Source organism: Felis catus, chromosome X (genome assembly GCF_018350175.1).
Source record: "Felis catus isolate Fca126 chromosome X, F.catus_Fca126_mat1.0, whole genome shotgun sequence".
In the NCBI taxonomy this organism is placed as follows: Eukaryota; Metazoa; Chordata; class Mammalia; order Carnivora; family Felidae; genus Felis; species Felis catus.
Genome location: NC_058386.1, coordinates 88,565,967 through 88,585,463, shown reverse-complemented (window position 1 = coordinate 88,585,463; position 19,497 = coordinate 88,565,967). Strand labels below are relative to the sequence as shown.

Below are 19,497 nucleotides of genomic sequence, written 5' to 3'. Positions count from 1 at the left end.
GTAGCTATAGCTAAACAAAAAGATACATCTTCAAAAACATACACAAAACTATGGAGCACAATTTGGGTACATACAGATAAGTACTATTTATCAGCAAGGCTGTATCTATCTGGAAGTGCACAATGAATTAACTGAAGCCTAGCCAATCCATTTATTTTGGTTATCCTCATGATTGATGTGGAGATCCAAATGATTGAGTGAACCAGAGAAATCAGCATCAATCTTGAGGATGACCAGAATGAACAAAGTGGTTGTGCCTAACTCAACAAGTCAGTAAGTCAAGTGAACAAGTGCTTGTATACACTGGCTGTATGCCCAGAAATGTTCTAGATGCTGTGGGATCTACAGTTAGAAGACACAGTCTGGGCCCTAAATGAACTTATAATTTTGTTGGAGTCACAACTTCTAAAGATATAAAGTACCAAAACAGTATAGCCCATGTAGAGTACAAGATATGGTACATGCTATATGGCTTCAGAGATTGGTATGAGGCAGAGTGAACGAAATTAAGTTAAACATTAAAGAAAGATAAGATTTGAACTGTTGAAGAGAAAGAGAGGAAAACGGTAGCACACTTTCGCTGAATGCCTCCAAAAAAAATCTTTATCTCCTTTCTCCTGGCAACAGCACTGAATTTTTGCTTAGAAACCATTCCGTCCATAACACTTAGCCAAGTGCTTTAGGCAGAGTTGACTGCAGTTCCAGGTGTGCAACATAATTGTCTTAAATCAATCAGGATATTCTAACCTCTTGGCACCAGTGACTGCCTTAGGAACAGGCATGTAACCCAAGCCTAAATGAGTTACTGTATCTTATTCCTCTGGGCACAGTAATCAATTTAAAATAGATACTGAAAAGATCATATCAGAGGAAACTTCTGTGTATTGTCTGGGAATGCTGGAACACAGATTTTCTCTTCTACTGGATCGTATATTATGAATATTCAAAGCTTCTAGCCATTTAAAACAAATAATATGTGTGTACTGGGGAGGTGCCATAGTTACCAAAGATCTACTATCTGGATCCTGAGGGTTAGTATGAACACCATTGAAAGCAGAATAGAAGAGATTCAGAGTAAACCTGGATCCTTGGTAACATCATAAGATGCTAGATTAATCCTTGCCTGAAGCCAGAATTATCTCTAGATTTTTCAGTTATATGAGCTAGTAAATTCCCTTTGTTTGAATGAGATCAGTTTTTGTCCAACCATTCACCTGACTAGAGCAAAGGATTCATGTTGGTGAATAGTGGACAATCATATTGGAGTTTCCAAAGAAACTCAAGTAACAGGGATACAGTTTAGGACTTGATTGATGGGCAATTAGGAACCATAACTTGTTCCTGAAAAAGGATACTTATGTGGGAGCACCTGGGTGGCCTGGTTGGTTAAGCATCCAACTTCGGCTCAGGTCATGATCTTACGGCCCATGGGTTCGAGTGCCACATCGGGCTCTGTGCTGACAGCTCAGAGCCTGGAGCCTGCTTGGGATTCTGTGTCTCCCTCTCCCTCTGCCCCTCCCCCACTCATGCTCTGTCTCTCTTTCTCAAATATAAATAAATACTTTAAAAATTTTTAAAAAGATAATTATGTGAATGAAATGGTGGCGTAGGGATATTGATTAGACTAAGGTGAGAAGAATGGACTGCAGGAAAAAGAACAAGAAGAAAGCAGGGAAATCCTTTAGGAGGAATTGAGGACCTGGCCTATGAGAAAATAGAGGAGCTCATAAGTCTATGTAATTTACCAAAAGATATGTAATGTTCCTAAGATTAAAGTTTCAAATACAATTAAATGATACGCATAGTTAGATAGAAGTCACCATTCCGGGTGATGATGGAAATATAGAGAAACGGCTATAGGAAAGGCAATAATGTATATTGGTTAAGAATATGGGTTCTGGAGGCAGATTGCCCTAGTTGGAATTTGGAATCTTCTATTGCTACTTATAACCTACATTAGCTTATTTTGGATATCAGTCATATCACTTCTATCCAACTATGCATATCACTTCATTATGTTTGAAACTTTAATTTTAGGAAGATTACATATCTTCTGGTAAACTACTTAGTCTTGTATGCTCCTCAGTTTTTCATCTGCAAAATGGGAAAAAAATAACACCCTCATCTTGAGGTTATCATTATGATTAAATATGAGCAGACATGTAAAATACTTGGAAGAGTGGGTAGCACACAGTAATACTCAATAAATGTTAGCTATTATTCAAACACTTTTTCAAGCCAGGATCTGACTGAAAGAAACAAAAAAAGCAAAGAGGACAAGATTTGGACACTTGTGTTATAGCTTCAGGTCTGCCACACTAGCCGTTGTGAACCTGAGTAACTCTTAATCTCCTTGGAGACTGATGAGTCGTCTGTAAAAATATGTATTTTTATGTATCTGTAAAAATATGTAGATGATCTCTAGAGCTATCTCCAGGTCTAATATTTTATTAGTCTATAAAATCTAAGTTGTGAAAATATACAGTATTATATATCTTATATGTTATGTATATTATATACAATATTATATATAAATTAATATTTATATACAGTTATATAGTAAAAATTTATATAACACTTTGGATGCATTAATTAATTTAAGCCTTTCAACAACTCTGAGGTGAATCATTTTACAGAGGCTTAGAGGGTTTAAATGATTTTTTCAAGAATATACAGTTGAACATGGGACTCAAAGTTAGGGCCTTGGACTCTGAACACCACACCACTTAGTATGGCCTGCTACCTTCAGTTAAAAATGCCAAGATTAGCATGGAATCTATAGTACCCATGTAAATTGTTGCAGGCACACATTAGGTTCAAATAACTCTTGCCCCTCATAGAACAGCATCCATTTCTATCCGTAAATAAAAGAGAAGTAGCAGATACAGACAGCATCAACGGGCTTCTAGATTATTGTAGAATATTCCCATTTCCATGAGGGCAGTTATTGTAGTGCTCATGAGAAAAAGAGCCTTAGAGAAGATGGGCTTAAATAAGAAAACACTCTTCAATAAGATCCAAGCATTAATATGATGACACAGTGTCCTGTATATGGAAAGTATGCCGCCAAAATAGGTTAGTAACAAATGGTGCTGCTGGATTAGATTGCAGGCTGTATGTACAGCCATGCTTATGCTAATAATGAAGGTTATGTAATAGCAGAAAACCATCTTTGCCATATGGCTAACCTATGCCAGGTCGACTTCAGGTGATTGCAGGAGGAAAAGCCAGTAGTCATTGCATATCTAAATATGAAGACTTAAGAAAATACAGTCTTGGGTGCCTGGGTGGTTCAGTCAATTGAGTGTCCAACTTCAGCTTGGGTCATGATCTTGTGGTCCATGAGTTCCAGCCTCGCATCAGGCTCTGTGCTGACATCTCAGAGTCTGGAGCCTGCTTCAGATTCTGTGCTCCCTCTCTCTCTGCCCCTCCCCCATTCATGCTCTGTGTGTGTCTCTCTCTCAAAAACAAATAAACATTAAACATATTTTTAAAAAATAGAAAATACAGTCTTGAAAGCCAAACTTAGAGCCCAAGACAAGAAATTACAGACCAAAATCTCTATGTTAGTGCTTTCTAAAAAGCATCAATTCCATGCAGAGATTTAAAAAAAAAAAAAGGTGGATTCTAAAAATTCTCCAGAACCCAGAACAACTCTTGTAGTAGGCCTCACAGGAGGGCTAGGTTCTTCTTAATCAAAATGTCACCAGAATCTTGTATGAAAAAGGAAAGACCATGAGGCAAACTATGACAAAAGCATAATATTCAGACCAATGTAGATCCCACTAGAGTAAAAGAAACTAAACACAGGTATGAAAATAGGCCAGGGCTGTGACAATGGTATAAACAAAATTGACGGCAACCTAGGATGCCAACCTTTTAAATGTGCAATTGACATATATAGGAAGTGGTTAAAATTAAGCAAGAACATAATATACATACCTATATTTTTACACATTTTCTAGAAGCTTTAAAAGGAAATAGCTAAATTGGAATGTGCGCCAGCATATAAGGATATATAACTACCAATTTGGTAGGAGGAGGAAAACCAACCATTTACAATGCCAAGTTACACATAGACTACAGAAATGTCCAGCTTGGGCTGATAGGTAAGTATGCTGTTATACGTATAAGAGCCAACATACATAGAATAAACAGAATATTTGAAGGAGAGAGCACTAAAACTTTTGTGAGTACAAAGATATTTAAAAAATGTAAAATGTGTTAACAAGTTAGTAGTCTATGTCTACTTTACAGAAAACTTGACCAGAAAACACAATTTTTCTCCCAAAATAGAAATTAGGCAATGTTATAATTTTGGAGGTTTTTACTTCTCTACAAACAAATTCGTAAAACATTTCATTGAGAACAAATATAGAATTGAGATTTGCATAAAACAAATGGCTACTTCATATAATGAAGTTTCTATGAATGTAAATAAAAGAATATGATTTTCAGAGGACAGAAATATCCAAAGGAACTACTGCATAACAGTAATTATGTTTTGCATACTAGCTTAAGCAAGAGAACTAGAATCATCAATCACTTAATTATTCACTTTTAGGTGAAAGAGTGATGATAAAATGTAGATGCTGCTGTTTTTTAAGCATACCTTTAGAAGTTAAAAGCCTACAAGAATACCTTTTAAAATCACTTAAAAAGATCAAAAATCAATGAAAACTACAATCCTTTGTTGAAAGAAATAGAAGAAGACAAAAATAAGTGGAAGGACACCTATGTTCATAGACTGGAAGAGCTAATATTGTTAAAATGTCCATGCTACCCAAAGCCATCTATAGATTCAACACAATCCCTATCAAAATCACAATGGCATTTTTCACAGAAATAGAAAAAGCAACCCTAAAACTCACATGAAACCACAACAGAGTCTGAACAGCCAAAGCAATCAAGAAAGAAACAAAGCTGGAGGCATCACACATCTTGATTTCAAACTATATTACAAAGCTGTAGTAATTAAAACAGTGTGGTACTGACATAAAAATAGACATATAGATCAATGGAACAAAACAGAGAACCCAGAATGTATGTAGAGGAAATACTTGAGACATATAATTACGTTAAATGTGTGATAGTAAAAGGGTGTCAATATTCAGGGCAACATGGAAGCCATGTGTTGAAGACTCTTGTGCTGTCTCAGCTAAGTCTTGAATAACAACATAAAGGAGAGCTATACCACCAACCTGAAAAATCTCTCACAACTGTTAGAAGAGAAAGAAAATATTTATATAGTGCAAATGTGATAAAATTTTGGAATCTATTTGTTACTGCAGCCTGGTATATCATAACTAAAAGGAAGAAATACCTTAACTGTGCCTGGGGAAGTAAGGTAAAACTTAAAGTTTTATTTGAGAATGACAAAGTAATATTTGAGAATATTACTTGGGCCTTGGGAAATGAATGAGTTCTCTTTGTGGCAATGAAGGGAACAGAGATTCCAGGCAGAAGGAATAGCATGCCCAAGTGCCTATAGGCACAATGTGATGTGGGAATTGCAAGATGTATATAGATGGAACATGGGAAAATGAGAGAGACACAGAGAGAAAGTGATAAGAAAGGAGGCTGAAGAGTAGATAAGGACTAACTTTGAAGGGTCTTTTATGTATGTAAACAATTTAACTTTATCTTTTGGGTACTGAGAAAACAGTGAAGGTCTTTAAGCTGGGAAGTAAAACAATCAAGATAGTAGATGAGACATGTAACTAGAGGCACTAATGGTGATTAATTAAGTTTTGGTGCATAGAGGATAGATCTTTTTAATTACTCCAACTTTAAGTTCTAATGTCATAATCAAGATCAGAAATTTGTTACAATTATACCCACTACTGAAAAGAAAACACATGCATATTCAAAAAGATCTTAAAAAGAAAGGTTTAGCATAGAGGCAGAAGAATTCAAACTCCAAGGTTTATTTAAAATGATATTCTTAACGGATTCCCGGAAGATGGCGGCATAGGAGGACGCTGGGCTCACCGTGCGTCCTGCTGATCACTTAGATTCCACCTACACCTGACTAAATAACCCAGAAAACTGCCAGAAGACTAGCAGAATGGAGTCTCCAGAGCCAAGCACAGACTAGAGGCCCACGGAAAAGGGTAGGAAGGGCGGCGAGGCGGCGCGCTCCATGGACTGGCGGGAGGGAGCCGGGGCGGAGGGGCGGCCCGCCGGCCAAGCAGAGCCCCCGAGTCTGGCTGGCAAAAGTGGAGGGGCCGAACGGAGTGTGTTCCCACAGCAAGCGCGACTTAGCGTCTGGGAGGTCATAAGTTAACAGCTCTGCTCCGAAAGCGGGAAGGCTGGAGGACAAAGGGAGGGAGAGTTGCTGAGCCCCGGTATGACAGAGCTCAGCTTGGCGGGGAACAAAAGCACTCGCCAGCGCCATCTCCCTCGCCCATCCCCCAGCCAAAATCCCAAAGGGAACCAGATCCTGCCAGGGAACTTGCTCGCTCCCCGCAAACACCCAACTCTGTGTTTCTGTGGAGCCAAACCTCCAGCAGCGGCTCTGACTCCCTCCCGCTGCCACAGGGCCCCTCCTGAAGTGGATCACCTAAGGAGAAGCAAGCTAAGCCTGCCCCTCCTGCCCCTGTGCACCTTGCCTACACACCCCAGCTAATATGCCAGATCCCCAGCACCACAAGCCTGGCAGTGTGCAAGTAGCCCAGATGGGCAACGCCACCCCACAGTGAATCCCGCCCCTAGGAGAGGGGAAGAGAAGGCACACACCAGTCTGACTGTGGCCCCAGCGGTGGGCTGGGGGCAGACATCAGGTCGGACTGCAGCCCCGCCCACCAACTCCAGTTATACACCACAGCACAGGGGAAGTGCCCTGCAGGTCCTCACCACTCCAGGGACTATCCAAAATGACCAGACGGAAGAATTCCCCTCAGAAGAATCTCCAGGAAATAACAACAGCTAATGAGCTGATCAAAAAGGATTTAAATGATATAACAGAAAGTGAATTTAGAATAATAGTCTTAAAATTAATCGCTGGGCTTGAAAACAGTATAGAGGACAGCAGAGAATCTCTTGCTACAGAGATCAAGGTACTAAGGAACAGTCACGAGGAGCTGAAAAACGCTTTAAACGAAATGCAAAACAAAATGGAAACCACGATGACTCGGATTGAAGAGGCAGAGGAGAGAATAGGTGAACTAGAAGATAAAGTTATGGAAAAAGAGGAAGCTGAGAGAAAGAGAGATAAAAAAAATCCAGGAGTATGAGGGGAAAATTAGAGAACTAAGTGATACACTAAAAAGACATAATATACGCATAATTGGTATCCCAGAGGAGGAAGAGAGAGGGAAAGGTGCTGAAGGGGTACTTGAAGAAATCATAGCTGAGAACTTCCCAGAACTGGGGAAGAAAAAGGCATTGAAATCCAAGAGGCACAGAGAACTCCCTTCAGACGGAACTTGAATCGATCTTCTGTACGACATATCATAGTCAAACTGGCAAAATTCAAGGATAAAGAGAAAATTCTGAAAGCAGCAAGGGATAAACGTGCCCTCACATATAAAGGGAGACCTATAAGACTCGTGACTGATCTCTCTTTTGAAACTTGGCAGGCCAGAGAGAATTGGCACGATATCTTCAGTGTGCTGAACAGAAAAAATATGCAGCCGAGAATCCTTTATCCAGCAAGTCTGTCATTTAGAATAGAAGGAGAGATAAAGGTCTTCCCAAACAAACAAAAACTGAAGCAATTTGTCACCACTAAACCAGCCCTACAAGAGATCCTAAGGGGGATCCTGTGAGACAAAGTACCAGAGACATCACTACAAGCATAAAACATACAGACATCACAATGACTCTAAACCCGTATCTTTCTATAATAACACTGAATGTAAATGGATTAAATGCGCCAACCAAAAGACATAGGCTTTCAGAATGGATAAAAAAACAAGACCCATCTATTTGCTGTCTACAAGAGACTCATTTTAGATCGGAGGACACCTTTAGATTGAGAGTGAGGGGATGGAGAACTATTTATCATGCTACTGGAAGCCAAAAGAAAGCTGGAGTAGCCATACTTATATCAGACAAACTAGACTTTAAATTAAAGGCTGTAACAAGAGATGAAGAAGGGCATTATATAATAATTACAGGGTCTATCCATCAGGAAGAGCTAACAATTATAAATGTCTATGCGCCGAATACCGGAGCCCCCAAATATATAAAACAATTACTCATAGGGGTGCCTGGGTGGCGCAGTCTGTTAAGCGTCTGACTTGAGCCAGGTCACGATCTCGCAGTCTGTGAGTTCGAGCCCCGCGTCGGGCTCTGGGATGATGGCTCAGAGCCTGGAGCCTGTTTCTGATTCTGTGTCTCCCTCTCTCTCTGCCCCTCCCCTGTTCATGCTCTGTCTCTCTCTGTCCCAAAAATAAATAAACGTTGAAAAAAAAATTTTAAAACAATTACTCATAAACATAAGCAAACTTATTGATAAGAATGTGGTAATTGCAGGGGACTTTAACACTCCACTAACAGAAATGGATAGATCATCTAGACACATGGTCAATAAAGAAACAAGGGCCCTGAATGAGACATTGGATCAGATGGAGTTGACAGATATATTTAGAACTCTGCATCCCAAAGCAACAGAATATACTTTCTTCTCGAGTGCACATGGAACATTCTCCAAGATAGATCATATACTGGGTCACAAAACAGCCCTTCATAAGTTCACCAGAATTGAAATTATACCATGCATACTTTCAGACCACAATGCTATGAAGCTTGAAATCAACCACAGGAAAAAGTCTGGAAAACCTCCAAAAGCATGGACGTTAAAGAACACCTTACTAAAGAATGAGTGGGTCAACCAGGCATTTAGAGAATAAATTTAAAAATATATGGAAACAAACGAAAATGAAAATACAACAATCCAAATGCTTTGGGACACAGCGAAGGCAGTCCTGAGAGGAAAATACATTGCAATCCAGGCCTATCTCAAGAAACAAGAAAAATCCCAAATACAAAATCTAACAGCACACCTAAAGGAAATAGAAGCAGAACAGCAAAGGCAGCCTAAACCCATCAGAAGAAGGAAATAATAAAGATCAGAGCAGAAATAAACAATGTAGAATCTAAAAGAACTGTAGAGCAGATCAACGAAACCAAGAGTTGGTTTTTTGAAAAAATTAACAAAATTGACAAACCTCTAGCCAGGCTTCTCAAAAAGAAAAGGGAGATGACCCAAATAGATAAAATCATGAATGAAAATGGAATTATTACAACGAATCCCTCAGAGATACAAACAATTATCAGGGAATACTATGAAAAATTATATGCCAACAAATTGGACAACCTGGAAGAAATGGACAAATTCCTGAACACCCACACTCTTCCAAAACTCAATCAGGAGGAAATAGAAAGCTTGAACAGACGCATAACCAGCGAAGAAATTGAGTCGGTTATCAAAAATCTCCCAACAAATAAGAGTCCAGGACCAGATGGCTTCCCAGGGGAGTTCTGCCAGACGTTTAAAGCAGAGATAATACCTATCCTTCTCAAGCTATTCCAAGAAATAGAAAGGGAAGGAAAACTTCCAGACTCATTCTATGAAGCCAGTATTCCTTTGATTCCTAAGCCAGACAGAGACCCAGTAAAAAAAGAGAACTACAGGCCAATATCCCTGATGAATATGGATGCAACAATTCTCAAAGAGATACTAGCAAATCGAATTCAACAGCATATAAAAAGAATTATTTACCATGATCAAGTGGGATTCATTCCTGGGATGCAGGGCTGGTTCAACATTTGCAAATCAATCAACGTGATACATCACATTAATAAAAGAAAATAGAAGAACCATATGATCCTGTCAATCGATGCAGAAAAGGCCTTTGACAAAATCCAGCACCCTTTCTTAATAAAAAACCCTTGAGAAAGTCGGGATAGAAGGAACATACTTAAAGATCATAAAAGCCATTTATGAAAAGCCCATAGCTAACATCATCCTCAATGGGGAAAAACTGAGAGCTTTTTCCCTTAGATCAGGAACACGACAGGGATGCCCACTCTCACCGCTGTTGTTTAACATAGTGTTGGAAGTTCTAGCATCAGCAATCAGACAACAAAAGGAAATCAAAGGCATCCAAATTGGCAAAGATGAAGTCAAGCTTTCACTTTTTGCAGATGACATGATATTATACATGGAAAATCCGATAGACTCCACCAAAAGTCTGCTAGAACTGATACATGAATTCAGCAAAGTTGCAGGGTACAAAATCAATGTACAGAAATCAGTTGCATTCTTATACACTAACAATGAAGCAACAGAAAGACAAATAAGAAACTGATCCCATTCACAATTGCACCAAGAAGCATAAAATACCTAGGAATAAATCTAACCAAAGATGTAAAAGATCTGTATGCTGAAAACTATAGAAAGCTTATGAAGGTAATTGAAGAAGATATAAAGAAATAGAAAGACCTTCCCTGCTCATGGATTGGAAGAATAAATATTGTCAAAATGTCAATACTACCCAAAGCTATCTACACATTCAATGCAATCCCAATCAAAATTGCACCAGCATTCTTCTCGAAACTAGAATAAGCCATCCTAAAATTCATATGGAACCACAAAAGGTCCCGAATAGCCAAAGTAATTCTGAAGAAGACCAAAGCAGGAGGCATCACAATCCCAGACTTTAGCCTCTACTACAAAGCTGTAATCATCAAGACAGCATGGTATTGGCACAAAAACAGACACAGAGACCAATGGAATAGAATAGAAACCCCAGAACTAGACCCACAAACGTATGGCCAACTCATCTTTGACAAAGCAGGAAAGAACATCCAATGGAAAAAAGACAGTCTCTTTAACAAATGGTGCTGGGAGAACTGGACAGCAACATGCAGAAGGTTGAAACTAGACCACTTTCTCACACCATTCACAAAAATAAACTCAAAATGGATAAAGGACCTGAATGTGAGACAGGAAACCATCAAAACCTTAGAGGAGAAAGTAGGAAAAGACCTCTCTGACCTCAGCAGTAGCAATCTCTTACTCGACACATCCCCAAAGGCAAGGGAAATAAAAGCAAAAATGAATTACTGGGACCTTATGAAGATAAAAAGCTTCTGCAGAGCAAAGGAAATAACCAACAAAACTAAAAGGCAACCAACGGAATGGGAAAAGATATTTGCAAATGACATATCAGACAAAGGGCTTGTATCCAAAATCTATAAAAAGCTCACCAAATTCCACACCCGAAAAACAAATAACCCAGTGAAGAAATGGGCAGAAAACATGAATAGACACTTCTCTAAAGAAGACATCCGGATGGCCAACAGGCACATGAAAAGATGTTCAACGTCGCTCCTTATCAGGGAAATACAAATCAAAACCACACTCGGATATCACCTCACGCCAGTCAGAGTGGCCAAAATGAACAAGTCAGGAGACTATAGATGCTGGCGAGGATGTGGAGAAACAGGAACCCTCTTGCACTACTGGTGGGAATGCAAATTGGTGCAACCGCTCTGGAAAGCAGTGTGGAGGTTCCTCAGAAAATTAAAAATGGACCTACCCTATGACCCAGCAATAGCACTGCTAGGAATTTACCCAAGGGATACAGGAGTACTGATGCATAGGGGAACCTGTACCCCAATGTTTATAGCAGCACTCTCAACAATAGCCAAATTATGGGAAGAGCCTAAATGTCCATCAACTGATGAATGGATAAAGAAATTGTGGTTTATATACACAATGGAGTACTACTACATGGCAATGAGAAAGAACAAAATATGGCCCTTTGTAGCAACGTGGATGGAACTGGAGACTGTGATGCTAAGTGAAATAAGCCATACAGAGAAAGACATATACCATATGGTTTCACTCTTATGTGGATCCTGAGAAACTTAACAGAAACCCATGGGGGAGAGGAAGGAAAAAAAAAAAGAGGTTAGAGTGGGAGAGAGCCAAAGCATAGGAGACTGTTAAAAACTGAGAACAAACTGAGGGTTGATGGGGGGTGGGAGGGGGGGCAGGGTGGGTGATGGGTATTGAGGAGGGCACCTTTTGATATGAGCACTGGGGGTTATATGGAAACCAATTTGACAATAAATTTCATATATTGAAAAATAAAATAAAATAAAATAAAATAAAATAAAATAAAATAAAATGATATTCTTAACATTGGAGATGATCATATTAATCTGAATAAGGCTTCCCCCCCCAAATTCCTAATATTTTGAAAATTCCATAATTACTGAATATTAGACTTCTGGCTTTCAGGAATATTAAAAGCCTCAGTTAGCACTGTACATACAAAGAGGCTGACAGAACAAAATATAAAGTTTATTTCATCTCTCACATTGTATAAAGTATATTATATAATAATAGTGTCTGTGTCAGATATAGAAATCCTAATATTGATATTTGGATCATTCACAACATTAAATTATTCTTTTTAATGTTATTTCTTTTATGTCTAAAATAGCATTTAAGTGAGTGCAGTAGATTCCATTTCTGTTTAATATTATAGCTAGCCACAGATGTCAAAAAATTATTGAGTTACCTGTCTATAGAGAACAACTCTTTATTTATAGCATAAATTGGCAGAAATGTTAGATTGTAATAGTACATAAATACTTTTCCATAGTGTAAGGGCACAATAAAAGCTTTTATTAAGCTTTAGGGAACTCAATACAAATATAAAAGCATGGAAATGTCATAAATTCAGAAATTACGAAGATGAACCGAGGATAACTTTTTTCACTTCAAATTATGGCCTTGTTTGACAAGCTCATGACAAATTAATCTTTTGCTTCAGAAACTCCAGGTTTTTCAAATTATCATATCACTAAAGAATATTATACCACCAGGATAACTGCAAAACAGAAGCCATTTCATATTTTTACAGTCTCTCTAAGAGAGAGAGAGAGAGAGAGATAGTTCTCCCCTAATCACAAAGACAAGGGAATTTCTAAAGATATGACAGGTATCATTCACTAATCACAATACACCTTCATCTTTTGAAAGACTGAGTCCTTGGGGCGCCTGGGTGGCGCAGTCGGTTAAGTGTCCAACTTCAGCCAGGTCACGATCTCGCGGTCCGTGAGTTCGAGCCCCGCGTCGGGCTCTGGGCTGATGGCTCAGAGCCTGGAGCCTGTTTCCGATTCTGTGTCTCCCTCTCTCTCTGTCCCTCCCCCGTTCATGCTCTGTCTCTCTCTGTCCCAAAAATAAATAAACGTTGAAAAAAAAAATTTAAAAACAAAAAAAAAAAAAGAAAGACTGAGTCCTTATAATCCATAGAAATTACCAAGATGTGTAATATGGCTTTCATTCAGATTTATCACAGCTATAAAGAAAAATATTACTTAAGATTTTGATAACCTATCTTCCAGCACAGTGGTAAGAGAAGATGCCTTTAAAGGATTTCTCTTAAAAAATGAAGCAATGAATAATATCAAAAGATTGAAAAATTATCTTTTGTAATCTCTTTTTCAAGTAGAAAGGAAATAAAGTTGATAGTAATGATTATAAGATAATGTATTTGCTTTTAATTATTGACATGTTGTTTCTAGTCCTTCAGGATCAACTGTATTATTAATGATGACTACTCTAAAAGGAAACTAAGTGTTCAGACCAAAAAATAGTAGAATGTATTTTTGTTGTACACAAAATATACGAAAATACAAAACTACGGTCTTTTCTGTTTTCTCAAAAGGTTTCATTTTAGCAACAAAAATAATTCATCAAATATTTTCAGTGCCTCTTATGCTCTGGCAAAAGGTGAGGAATAGTTTGGCTAGGTATTAAAAAAATATGGTTTCTGTTTATAGAATTGTTGAATCACTATATTGTCCAAATGAAATTAATATAGCACTGTATGTTAACTATACTGGAATTAAAATATTAAAAACTTAAAAAACATATGGCTTCCCAGAAAGTTAAGTAGAACACTGAAGCTTTCATCTTGATAATACCAAATTGGGTGGAATTAAGCATTACTTTTTACATATTTAAATGGCACAGAGAACAGAAGACAAAGCCCAGGGCCTCGTCAGGTGTGGAATTAAACAAAACGTCCTTATGCAAATCTTGAATCCCCAATTTCTGAGGTCATTTAAGAGTAATCTAAAAATAAATCTGTCTTTTCAATAATCAAAAGGAATATATTGCCTGTCTTGGAGCTGAATGATTATGGAAAAATAGAAGAAAATACGGGGGGGTGGGGTGGGGAAACACCTTATGTATAAAGAAGGAGGGATAAAAATTGTAAGAATTATTGGAGCCTTGGAGCTGAATGATGATGGAAAAATAGAGGAAAATATAGAGGGGGGAAGCACCTTATGTATAAAGAAGGAGGGATAAGAAGAGATAAGAGTTTCCCTTCAGAAACCATGCAGTAAGAAGAAAATGATTTAAAATACTAAAGTGCTAGGGGCGCCTGGGTGGCTCAGTGGGCTCAGGTCATGATCTCGCAGTCTGTAAGTTCGAGCCCTGTGTTGGGCTCTGTGCTGAGACCTCAGAGCCTGGACCCTGTTTCAGATTCTGTGTCTCCCTCTCTCTCTGCCCCTCTCCTGCTAGTGCTCTATCTCTCTCTCTCTGTCAAAAATAAAGAAAACATTTTTAAAAAATGTTTTAAATACTAAAGTGCTAAAAGAAATAAATCATCAACCCAGGATTCTGTGCCCAGTGAAATGATTATTCAAAAGTGAAAGAGTAGGGGCACCTGGCTGGCTCAGTTGGTAGAATGTGCAACTCTTGATCTCAGGGTTGTGAGTTCGAGCCCAATGTTGTGTGCAAAGATTACTTAAAAATAAAATCTCTTTTAAAAAAGCAAAAGAGTGGGGCACCTGGGTGGCTCAGTCAGTTAAGTGTCTGACTTTGGCTCAGGTCATGATCTCGCAGTTCGTGAGTTCGAGCCCCGCGTCGGGCTCTGTGCTGACAGCTCAGAACCTGGAGCCTGCTTTGGATTCTGTGTCTCCCTCTCTCTCTGCACCTCCCCCACTCATGCTCTGTCTCTCAAAAGTAAATAAATAAACAGTTGAAAAGAAAAGAAGCAGCAGAGCGCCTGGGTGGCTCAGTAGGTTGAGCATCTGACTTCAGCTCAGGTCATGATCTCACGGTCTGTGAGTTTGAGCCCCACGTCGGGCTCTCTGCTGACAGCTCAGAGCCTGGAGCCTGCTTCAGATTCTGTGTTTTCCCCTCTCTCTGTCCCTCCTCCATTCACACTCTGTCTATCTTTCTCTCAAAAATAAATAAACATTAAAAATTTTTTTAAAGTTAAAGAGTAATACATTCTCAGACAAAAATTGAGGGAATTTGTTGCTACTAGATCTGCCTTGGAGAAATGATTTTAAAAGTTCTTCAGGAAGAACAAAAATGATATAAATTGGAAACTCAGATCTACGTGAAGAAAGGAAAAACATTAGAGCAGCATTAGGAATAAAGGTAAAATAAAACCTTTTATTTCTCTTATGGTTAATCAATCTAACAAGTAACACTTTGTTCAAAATATTAGCAACAATATACTCAGTTATATAGCTTATAGATAAATGAAATGAATGATAACAATGCTATGAGGGACAGGAAGGAGAAAATGGGAATACTTTGTTATAAGGTATTTGTACTCTGCATGTAGTAGTAGACTATTATTTGAAAGTAGACTTGAATTAGTTGTAAATGTATTTTGCAAAAGAATGGACAACCACTAAAAAGTAAAAGAGAAATGCAATTGATATGCTAAGAACAGAGAAAAAATGAAATCAGTCAAAATACTCAAAACCAGAGAAGACAGAAAAAGAGTGGAAGACCAAAAAAATAACAAAGAACAAGGGCAAGTAATAGAAAACAATAACAAATGTGGTTGATGCAAATTCACTGTTAATCAATAGATTAAATACACCAGTTAAAGACAGAAATTGTCAAAATGGATCAAAAAACAAGACCCAACTATATTGTCGACAAAAAGACACTTTAAATGTGAAGATATATATAGATTAAAAGTAAAGGGACAGAGAAAGATACAGCATGCTAAAAGTAAACAAAAGAAAGTCAGAGTAGCAGTAGTAACAAAAGAAAGTCAGACAAAGCAGACTTCAGAGCAAGGAAAATTATTAGAGATAAAGAAGGGCATTACATAATGATAAAAGTTCAACTCTCCAGGAAGAGATAGCAATCCTTAATGTGTGTGCAACTAACAACAGTGTCTAAATATGTAAGGCAAAAACTGATAGAAATTCAAGGAGAAATCGATTAATCCACTAGTATAGCTGGACCACCAACTACTTGGCCCCTCTGGCCAAAGTCATCCATGACAACTTTAGCATCATGGAGGGACTCATGACCACAGTCTATGCTATCACTACCACCCAAAAGGTTGTGGATGGCCACTCTGGAAAGCTGTGGTGTGATGGCTGATGGGCTGCCCACAACATTATCCCTGCTTCTACTGGTGCTGTCAAGGCTGTGAGCAAGGTTATTTCTGAGCTGAATCGGAAGCTTACTGGTATGGCCTTACATGTCCCCATCCCCAGTGTGTCAGTCATAGATCCAACCTGCTGCCTGGAGAAAGCTGCCAAATACAATGACATAAAAAATATGGTGAAGCAGGCACCAGAGGCCCCCCTCGAGGGCATCCTAGGCTACAATGAGGACCAAGTTGCTTCCTGTGACTTTAACAGTGACACCCACTCTTACACCTCTGATGCTAGGGCTGGTATTGCTCTCAATGACCTCTTAGTCTAGCTCATTTCCTGGTACTACAGTGAATTTGGCTACAGTAACCAGGTGATGGACCTTATGGTCCACATGGCCTCCAAGGAGTAAGAGCCCCCTGAAATACCAGCCCCAGTGAGAGCATAAGAGGAAGAGAGAATCTCTCAGCTACTGAAGAGTCCTTGCCCTAACTCATCCCTCAACACACTGAGAATCCCCAACCTCAATAAAATTTCAATCCCAGAACTCCTGTAGAAAGGGGGAAACTTAGGGAGCCCAACTTTGTCATGTACTATCAATAAAGTGCACTGTATCCAGCCAAAAAAAGAAAAAGCATTTGATAAAATCCAACAAGATTCATTATAGAAACTCTTAGCAAAGTGTGAGTCAAGAGGAACTTCCTTGACATGATAAAGAACATCTACCAACAACCAATAGATGACATCTTCTCTAATGGTAAGAAACTAGATGGTTTTCCCCTAAAATCAGAAACAAAGTCAGGCTGCCCATCTCACCATTCAACATCATTCCTATTCAACATCATACTGAAAGTACTAGATAATACAATATGGCAAGAAAAGGAATACAGGTCGGGAAGGAAGAAATAAAACTGTCTTTGTTCACAGATGATATGATTGTGTTGAAAACCCCAAAGAATCAACCAAAAGGCTCCTGACCAAGAAGCAACTATAGCAAGGTTACAAGGATAAAACACAAAAGGCACAAATTGGAATTTGAAATTAAAAACAATAATGGGGATCCTGGATGGCTCAGTTAGAAGAGCATGCAACTCCTGATCTCAGCATCATGAGTTCAAGCCCCATGTTGCATGTAGAACTTGCTTAAAAAAACCCCAACAATATCATTGTTGTATATGGTATCATGCACTTTAAAATATGTGAAGATGATATATCCCATGTTAAGTATCCTTAACAAAACAAAACAAAATGCAAAAGAACACAATGAAATGTTTGGAGGTAATGGTTATGCTTATCACCCTGGTTGTGGTGATAAGTATCACAAATATATTTATATGCCCAAACTCATTAGACATATACATTTAATATGTGCAATTTTTTGTAGTAAACCTCATTAAACCTAAAAAAGTGTTTTAAACACAATGAATTTAGCACCAAGAAAATGAAATACTTAGGTATAAATCTAACAAAATATGTGCAAGGTATAAATATAACAAAATATGTGCAAGATTTATATGAGGAAAGCTATAAAACTCCGATGGAAAAAATCAAAGAATATCTAAATAGAAAGATATTCGATACACAGAGATAGGAAGAAACAATATTATCAACATATCAGTTCTCTCCAACTTGATCTATAGATTGCATCTATATATATATAATCCCAATGAAAATCCCATCTGTTATTTTATGTGTATCAAAAAAACTAATCCTAAAGTTTATATGAAAATGTAAAAGTCAGGGCGCCTGAGTGGCTCAGTTGGTTGGGTTCTGACTCTTGGTTTTGGCTCAGGTCATGATCTCACAAACTGTGAGATAGAGCCCCACATCAGGCTCCATGCTGTCAGCATGGGATTCTCTCTCTCTCTCTGCCCCTCCCCTGCTTGTGTGTGTGCATGCACATGTGCTCTCTCAAAGAGAACAAAATATTGAAAGAGAACAAAGTCAGAGGGCTGACACTATCTGGCTTCAAGACTTACTATAAAGCTACTTTAATCAAGACAGTGTAATATTGGTGAAAACAATAGACAAATAGATCAATGGAATAAAGAGATCAGAAATAGACCCACACAACTATAGTCAACTGATCTTTGATAAAGGAGCTAAGACAATCAGTGTAAAAAAGATAATCTTTTCAAGAAATAGTGCTGGAACAACTAGACATTCACATGCAAAAGTATTCATGTAGATGCAGACTTTAAGCCTTTCACAAAAATTAACCCCAAATGGATCATAAACCTAAAAGTAAAATGCAAAACTATGGAACTCCTAGAAAGATAACAAGAGAAAATCTATGTGACTTTTGGTTTGTCAATAACTTCATAGAACACAATACCAAAAGCACAATCCATAAAACAAAAAATTAATAAGTTAGACTTCATTAAAATTAAAAACTTCTGCTCTACAGTAGTTGCTGTTAACAGATAAGCCACAGACCGGGAGAAAATCTCTGTAAAACATATCAGATAAAGAACAGGTATCCGAAATATATAAAGAACTCTTAAAATTTACCAGCATGAAAAAAATAGAATTTTAAGATGGGCAAAATATCTGACGAGATACCTCACCAAAGAAGATATACAGATGGCAGGAAGCCTATGAAAAGATGCTCAAAGTCATATATCATTAGAGAAATGCAAATTAGAACACTGAGATACCACTACACACCCATTAAAATGACCAAAATCCACAACACTGTCAACAATAAATGCTAGAGAGGATGTGGAGCAATAGGAACTCTCTTTCATTGCTAGTGGGAATGCAAAGTGGTACAGCTGCTTTGGAAGATAGTTTGACAGTTTCTTACAAAACCAGACATAATTTTACCATATTTTCCAGCAACTGTGCTCCTTTGTATTTTACCCAAATTGGTTGAAAACTTATTTCTCTACCAAAACCTGCACACAGGGGTGCCTGGCTGACTCAGTCTGTAGAGCATGCAACTCTTGATCTCAGGGTTGTAAGTTTGAGTCCCACATTGGATGTAGAGATTATTTTTAAAAAATAAAATCTTAAAAAAAAACCTGCATACAAGTGTTTATAGAAGATGTATTCACAATTGCCAAAATTGGAAACAATAGGTGAATGAATAAACAAAGCATCCATACAATG

General features: G+C 38.1%; 1 pseudogene; it reads left to right on the top strand.

The window, feature by feature from the left end:
- Positions 1-16,798, top strand: part of LOC101093503 — a 67,471-nt pseudogene extending 50,673 nt beyond the window's left edge.
- The last annotated feature ends 2,699 nt before the right edge of the window (positions 16,799-19,497 follow it).